This window comes from Glycine soja, chromosome 1 (genome assembly GCF_004193775.1).
Source record: "Glycine soja cultivar W05 chromosome 1, ASM419377v2, whole genome shotgun sequence".
Lineage (NCBI taxonomy): Eukaryota > Viridiplantae > Streptophyta > Magnoliopsida > Fabales > Fabaceae > Glycine > Glycine soja.
The window spans coordinates 39,738,154-39,745,984 of record NC_041002.1 but is presented as its reverse complement, the minus strand read 5'-3'; the positions used below and the strand labels follow the sequence as shown (position 1 = coordinate 39,745,984).

The window sequence follows — 7,831 nt, the reverse complement described above, 5'->3', positions numbered from 1 at the left end:
GGGTGCTAATACCTTCCTCGTGCGTAAAAACAATTCCCGAACCTTTCACGATTAAAGTTTGTAGACCACACCTTTCCGGTTTTTCTGACGTTTTCCTCGAATCAACGTTGGTGGCGATTCCACGCATTTTTCTTTCTTGAAAGACGCACCCGTGAGCCCCGCGTCGCCCTCCCGCCGAAGGGTAGGTTGCGACACCATATTAGCAAAACTAAAAATAGACTAAATAATAACTACATACATATTATCAACTAATACAACCAAATTCAAAATTTATAACTAAATAATTTACTTAAACTAAATACAAATTTTGGACCTAAATAATTTCAATTTTCACTTATCATATATTAAATTTGTAATAACTAACTAATTTTAAATTTCTACAACAAATTATCCAATACGTACTACAAAAACACAATAATAATAAATTTTACTAAACATCTAATTTCACAAAAAAATACTTCAAACAAATACAAATTTTTCACCCTAATAAACAACTAAAATATATACAACTATAACTAACAACTAATTAAACATTTTACTACTACAACAAAATACAATTATTATACCTAAATTATTTAATATTTAGGCTAAATTATTATACCTAATTAAACCAATTATCCAAAAATACAAATTATTATACTTCAAATATATAATATTTATAAATATTAATTTTTTCACAAATCTAAAACAAAAACTAAAAAAATTTAAAACTAAAACTAAAAAAAAATTAAACTAAGAAGCTTACAGAAGAAGTTCTTCCGCAAGCTTCTTACGGAAGAAGTTCTTCCGTAAGCTTCTTATGGAAGAAGTTCTTCCGCAAGCTTCTTAGGGAAGACCTTCTTCTGTAAGTGTAAAATGCTTCTTACGGAAGAAATTCTTCCGTAAGCTTTTTATAGAAGACCTTCTTCCGTAAGAAGCATTTTGCAGTTACGGAAGAAGGTCTTTCGTAAAAAGCTTACGGAAGAAGTTCTTCCGTATGCTTTTTACGGAAGACCTTCTTCCGTAAGCAGCTTTTTACACTTACGGAAGAAGTTCTTCCATAAAAAACTTAAGGAAGAACTTCTTCCGTATGTTACATCTTACAACCACAAAAGTCATAAAATGTATACCTCCACCGAAAAAACACACCACCCGATAAGAGTTTCACCTTCACCGAACCACTAACTCTCTCAACACTTGAAAAAACCACCACGAATGACAGAAACCACCACGAACGGTAGAAACCGGAGAAGAATGAAAGAAACAAACCTTGAAACGTAAAAGAAAACCGAAAGCGCTGCCAATTTAAAGAAAAAAATAGAGGGGCAAAATTGGCATTTTTAAAAGTGTTGGGTGCACCAACAATGTTGCTGGATACACCTAGCAACACCCGAAACTTAATCTAACTTGACTCACTTAATAGGTGGGTCAATTCAACTCAGCTCACTTGTTAGTGAGTTCATAAAATGTTGGCCGGCCTAACACAGATTAGTGGGTTAAACGGGTTGATCCAATTAAATTTAAAAAATAACAAAAAAAACATTTAAAAAAATGATAAATCTAAATGAATTATTTGAATATCATAAAACAAACTAAACTTGTAGATTGCATGCATTTATTGAATCAAGTACAGTGAATTATGAAAATGAGGGACTTAACATTTGTGAGAAATTGAGGAAAGGTTTCTTTTTTAAGTGAGCAACTTTCAATCCAGTCCACCATAGGTTCAACTCAATGGGTCTAGTCATAAGTGGATTTGACCATTTTTGCTGTTACTGGAAAAGACATTTTTTAACCCAATCTGGCCAAATCTGTATTGGGCCGGGTTGGCACACGGAGAATGACCCATTTTAACTTCACTAATTGAAGGTATCATCATTTGATTTAGGTATACCCACCAAAATTTAAGCTCACTAGCTTAAAATTATTGGACGAGACTTCCTGAAATTTTGCTTTTAGAATAGAAGAGATGTAGTCTTGATTATCACAATATATCACAAGAGTAAGCTAAGTTCAAGGACAAAGCAAAGCCAATTAACAACTATCTACTGCAATGACAATATAGATAGGCCACAGATCGCAGTCTAAACTAAGTTCTAAGGAGAATATACCAATATACTAAGCAACAAAAACCAATACAAGTAATTTCTACATGTAATTACACTAAGACACAGACTTTTTAACCCATTATGGAGATATATGATCGACCTAGTAGTTGGAGAAGGGTGGGGGAAAAGGTCGTGGGTTCGAATCTCCCCGCTGACATTTCTAACAAGACTAACAAATTAATATTTATCGATAAAAAATAAAAAAATTAACCCATTACAATTTGACATACTGATTTCCACATGCAGATTTATCAAATAGCATCAACCTCAAGCTGCAGCAACAGCCTCAGGAATTGCCACAGGCACAACCTTGGGAGGATTAGAACTTGTGCTAGCTCCATCAAGAGGTCCAGTTTTGGCATCCTTTTTGGTTTCTGATGGTGGAGGCTTGGGCTTCATATGTGAAGGGAGATTATGTTTGAGCTTCAATAATATATGGCGCATTCTTGAAAGATCAGTTGGCTTCCCTGGTTTTGGGCCCTGGATTACAGCAATAGAAGGCTTCTTCACTTTGTCCTTTTTCCCTCTCTTCTCTATCGCAGGCACTTCGTGCGGAATGAGTTCACCGATTGTCTTCCAGTAATTTTTGTCAGCTTCAGCATGGAACTTCTCCCGGCTTGCCAAAAATAGCTGCCATACAGTTCACAAAATGAAAATTCAAATATATTTGTTGTTTTACATAATCGTAATATTGGTTTCAGGTATATATAGTGGAGCCAGTTGATCAAATTACCACCTGAAATATTTGAATAAAGAGGGAAAGAAGTTGAAGATAAATGTTCCATTTATTAGGGGGGAAGAAAAGAAAAGAAAACACACACACATCACCAGCGTAGTAGATAATACAATAGACAATTGATACAGCTGAAAATCTGAGAATATGAATAAATAGCAAGATACTAATTCTTTAATCTGAGAAAACACACACACATGTTCACATTAATATGGTTTATCTTCACTTATTTCTCTCACACTTGAACAATTTGTGGTCCTTTTCCCTTAAAGCAAGCCTAAAATTTCTTCACCTCTTGTGTATAGTGTACATTTACTAATATTGATAGAGGCAAAACTAGGATTTCCTTTTCAATTATCACACAGAATGCCATTGAAATTCTCAGAGGACTCAATCAAAGAAGTGAATTTCAACCTAATCAAATTTCCCAAGGAAAAAAAATAAAAAGCAACACAGACCAAATATGCAACAAAAAAATTTACCTTCTCTCTTTCCCTGTTAGAAGCCTTGTTTTTCTCAGCATTAACCTCACGCTTTCTGTAGAACTCAATTTTGTACTCTTCAGCTTCCTCTATGATCTGCGACCGCATCTCCTTCTCCTTCTTCTCCTTTTCCTCCAATTGAATCGCGTTTTGCCTGCATCATCATCATCACCACCATCATCATTATCATAATGACAAATTCAAAAGCAAATGAGTGAATAGTAATCAACACGCTCTTACATTCTCCATTCTCTCAAAGCAAACCCTTCCTTCGCAACCATATCCGTCGGAGGCGGCAAGATCGGGCCATCTGAGGCACCGAAACCACCATCCACACCCTTCCCATTCTGCTCCGGCGAGAACGCGGCGACGGAGTAGATCGGAGGCGGAGACGAAGTCTCCACCGGCATTGTACGGCGCGCCACCGATAATCGGGGAGGAGTCACCGGCGGAGTCCTTGACCGCGTCGAAGTTGGAGAGGGAGTAGCCGGCCAAAGCGCCGCCATCTTCGAAAGGCTGGCCAGACATTCTGAAGGATGATGACATGGCGTATTTATTCTCCAACGATGTTCCGGCGAGGAGAGGTGGCGTGGGGAATTCGAATCGCGTATTTTAAGGGGGGGGTTCGGAGATGCGGTCGAGTGTATTTGGATGCGACGCTGTTTTGACTTGTGTTCGTTGACTGGGTTAGTGTGTGGAGTAAAATTATCTAATAATAACCATTGTAGGACACCTTCTGCTTCACTATCCCACCACTCACACAACCTGAAAAATACCTTGATGGTATGTTTGATTTTGGAATTGAAAGAAATCAAAAGAAAAGACAAAAGAGATTGAAAATCTGGATAATTTTGTAGGTTGTTTAATGAGAAAGAAAACTAGAAGAAAAAAAAGTTAGGGAAACCAATAGGAAAAAAAATGAATGAAGAGTAAGATGATTTTGTGGATTATTTGGTACTAAAGAAAACAAAAATAAAAGAAGATGAAAAAAAATTGTGGGTGTGCATAAATACTCTCCTTTTCTTTTCTTTCACTTCAATAAAGAAAAGGAAAATAATATAAAATCTACTTATAATAATAATTTTTCCTTCTTGTATCTCCTTCAATCATCAAAGGATGGATATTGTCAATTCATTTTCTTTTTGAAGTAAACGATATTCATTAACTGAAAATGGCTAGAGGTCCTAAGTCATCATTTACAAGGGAAAGAATTTGAGGGGAAACTTCCTCAATCCAAACTCTATCCTCAAAAAGGGAAGCTAAAGAAGCCAAACTATTAGCTACTTTGTTCACATCCCTTTGAACAAAAGAAAGGGTCTGCGGGTGAGAGGATCCCACAAAGCCTTTACACTCCTAACACTAAACTAGCAAAATAGCTCATATGACCAGAACTTGTATTTCTCCAAGCTTGCACAAGGCATTGGCAATCTAACTCATGAAGGAGGACAGTTGAAAAGGATAGGTGAATAGCAAGCTCCGCTGCCTACTTGAGAGCCAAAGCCTCGACAATATGAACCTCATAACAAGCAGGAAGAAGACGTGAAGCAGCAACCAGGACCTCGCCAGAGTGGTCTCAAAAGATAACATCCAAACCAATTCCCTCATCACAATTTGCTTTTATGACCCCTTGGGTCGAGCACTTCCAGATTGAGCTCTTCTCCACACTTAAATTTGGTTTCTTGCTCAAATCCATTAGGAAGGATTGGGCTCTATCTAGAGTAACATACAAAGGATACTCGGTTTGGTGGAAAACCCATTAATTTCGCTAAAATCATATGCTGAATTTGAGTCCTTCATGAGCTTTGGATTTTGAGAGGTGATCCCAAGATAACCGGAGAGTGCAACTAACAAGTCAAAGCAAGCAGAGGAATTCTTGGTGAACATTTTTTACCTGAAAGTGCAACTAGATCATTGAAGTTAAGACCTTGAGCATGATTGAAGGACCTACATCAGTCACCATGCAAAGTATAGGTCTACATTCACTGGCCAAGTAAGGAAAATTCAGCATGATCAATGAATATTAAATTGTTTCTGTGGCATCCTAAGCATTGAACTACTTTCTCAAGGTGAATTACTTTCATACATCGCAAATGTTTCTGTGGCAAGGCAAACTAAGTAAAACGGATTCTTCCATAAAATGTAATTAAAGTTTTTTTCTTTTGACAATTTCTTATTTTACTAATAACCTTCTAGCCTTTGTTGTGACAAGAAATAAAGATGAATGAATCGTGCAGAGGTATTGATGCTCACTACTTTCTCTTCTTTCATTAAATATTAACAAACGGTAATCCTTAGAAATCAGGAGCTTAATTTTTTTTACCCTAGCAAAGATATTTCTTATTTCACCCTAAATTGGACGGCTAATATAGTTGTAACGTCTATTTCAACATGTGAAGTTTAGTTACAAGAGCAGAAAAATCTAGCAAAAATAATTGAGCCTAAATTTGTTAGGTGTATATTACAAATGACTACTATGCGACAACTATGTTATAACATTCATATAGGAAAAAAAATTATGTAATCGTATAAAATATTCATGGAATTTACGCCAACTTAGCTACACTAACAGTGGCACTATGTAGTTAAGTTTATGGTTTTTCATTTTCGTCCAACTAAGCAAGAAGATATTTCACATACAGAAAATCATACTCAAAACATGCTCCCCCTAATGGAAAATAATAATAATAATAATGAAAGTCCTCCAAAGTCCAAACACAAATTGAGCAAAAATTAAAAGAGGATTCATATGATTTCATTGCTGTCTAGATTGGAAATCTCCTTATGAAAGTAGTTCACCTTATGAAAGCATTTGCAAGGAGAAAAGAGGAAAAAAGGAGAAAAGATGATAGTGGGAAATCCTAAGCTTGAAGGGGGTGCAACAGAATAGATGACACACGCATTGTTCCTTACATAACCAAGCATCAACAAGTGGGATTGCTGATTAGGAGACAAAAAAAATAAAATAAAAAATCCCATCTCACTTCCATTACACTTTCATACCCTTGTCCATTATTTTATTTTTTTGTCCTGCTTTTGATCTAACATTAAAAGGATTCCAATGAGCTTATTTTACATATATGCAACTTGTAAAACTACTATCATGTCAGTCTAAGTGTCTTTTTTTTAGATAGAAAAAGTGTCAACAACTTTATTTTGGATTTTTGAAATTAAAGATAGGTTGGTGAGCCTAACTAGGTTACTAATTCAAGGACACGTGCACAAAGATCTGCAAATATTCTAAAACTCATTTTCGTTTGTGTGTTTGGTTTTTATGCTTCAACTTTTCTACAAGTCTACAATCTCAATTTGTCCTATCCATGGATAGGTCATTGTCTTCTCATATTGGTTTAGAACTATGAATCCTAAGTTCATAGATAAAAAACACTTAAGTAATTAAGAAAATAAATTAATTAATCATTGTTGCCTAAGCCACACATGATGCAATCAAAGGGGCATTGCTTGGACCGTGGATTCAACCTCCACAAAAGTAACTATAAATTAATTAATCAATTAATCATTGTTTGTGGGTCAGATTGGTTAATTAATTTGTCATTGATATTTTGAGATCACAAATTAAGAGTCTAGCACAGACCGAACCAAGCAGTGGCAATGAAAGCAATGGAAGTTCCAATGCTGAACATAGAAATTTATGAACCCTAGAAAACCATAGCGCAAGAGAGGGGTTCTTACCTCGACAGAGAGCTAAGAGACGAAGTGAGGCGGCATAGCAACGGCAAAACAACAGTGAAGTGAGGTCGTGTGGCACAACATTGATTCACTGAGGTTCACGAGAGAAAGGGCGTAGTGAAAGCTTGAGTGAGAGAAGATGCAAAAGTTCCAGAAACCTAAACCTTCGCAAAAATAGAAACACGAATAGAAACACTTGAGTGAAAGAACCTTCGAGGATGAGAGAAACACGAACAAAAACAGAAAACTAAGGGGCTTCAAGGGATTTCTTACCTTTGCAAAGAGTGACAAACACAACGACGACGACAACGAATGGAAGGAGACAAGGCGTGAGAGAGAGGAAAGGGTTAGTGTAAGAGAGAGATGCATGAGAGGCTGAGAAAAGCAATGAAAGGGCATAAGAATGAAAAAGGAAAACTTTCCATTTAAAGACAATTTTGTAAAACCTTCGTTGAACGCTTGTTTTCAAGGATGGTTTTTCGTGAAACTAATGTTGTTTTGTGGTTTAAACAAAAATTTCGAGAAACAGTCATAAAATAATATTAATTATTTACAAAAATGTCACCACATTTAAGATAATAATGGTTTTGATAAAATTGTCTTTGAATCAATGTCGTTGAATATCATTTTTATAGTGACCAGTGCATCTTCCTTGACTCTGAATCTCCTCCCCAAAAGAACTTAGCTGACACACTCTCAATTTAAGCATATAGGGATTGACGGATCTTAAAACAACTCATAATGTAAGTCGGGATAGCTTGTATGATGGATTTTATGAGTGTTTCCCTCCCTGATAGTAAAATAAATTTCTCCTTCCAACCATTCAATTTCTTCTAGATCTT

The 7,831-nt window shown here is 36.0% G+C and overlaps 1 pseudogene across 1 annotated transcript; it reads right to left on the bottom strand.

Moving 5' to 3' along the window:
* Positions 1–1,991: 1,991 nt before the first annotated feature.
* On the bottom strand, positions 1,992–4,317 carry LOC114415760 (annotated as a pseudogene). Its single transcript, XR_003667411.1, has 3 exons — positions 3,543–4,317; positions 3,303–3,456; positions 1,992–2,717 (listed from the first exon to the last, which is right to left on the bottom strand). The product of XR_003667411.1 is annotated as a clathrin light chain 2-like (transcript).
* Between the last annotated feature and the right edge of the window lie 3,514 nt (positions 4,318–7,831).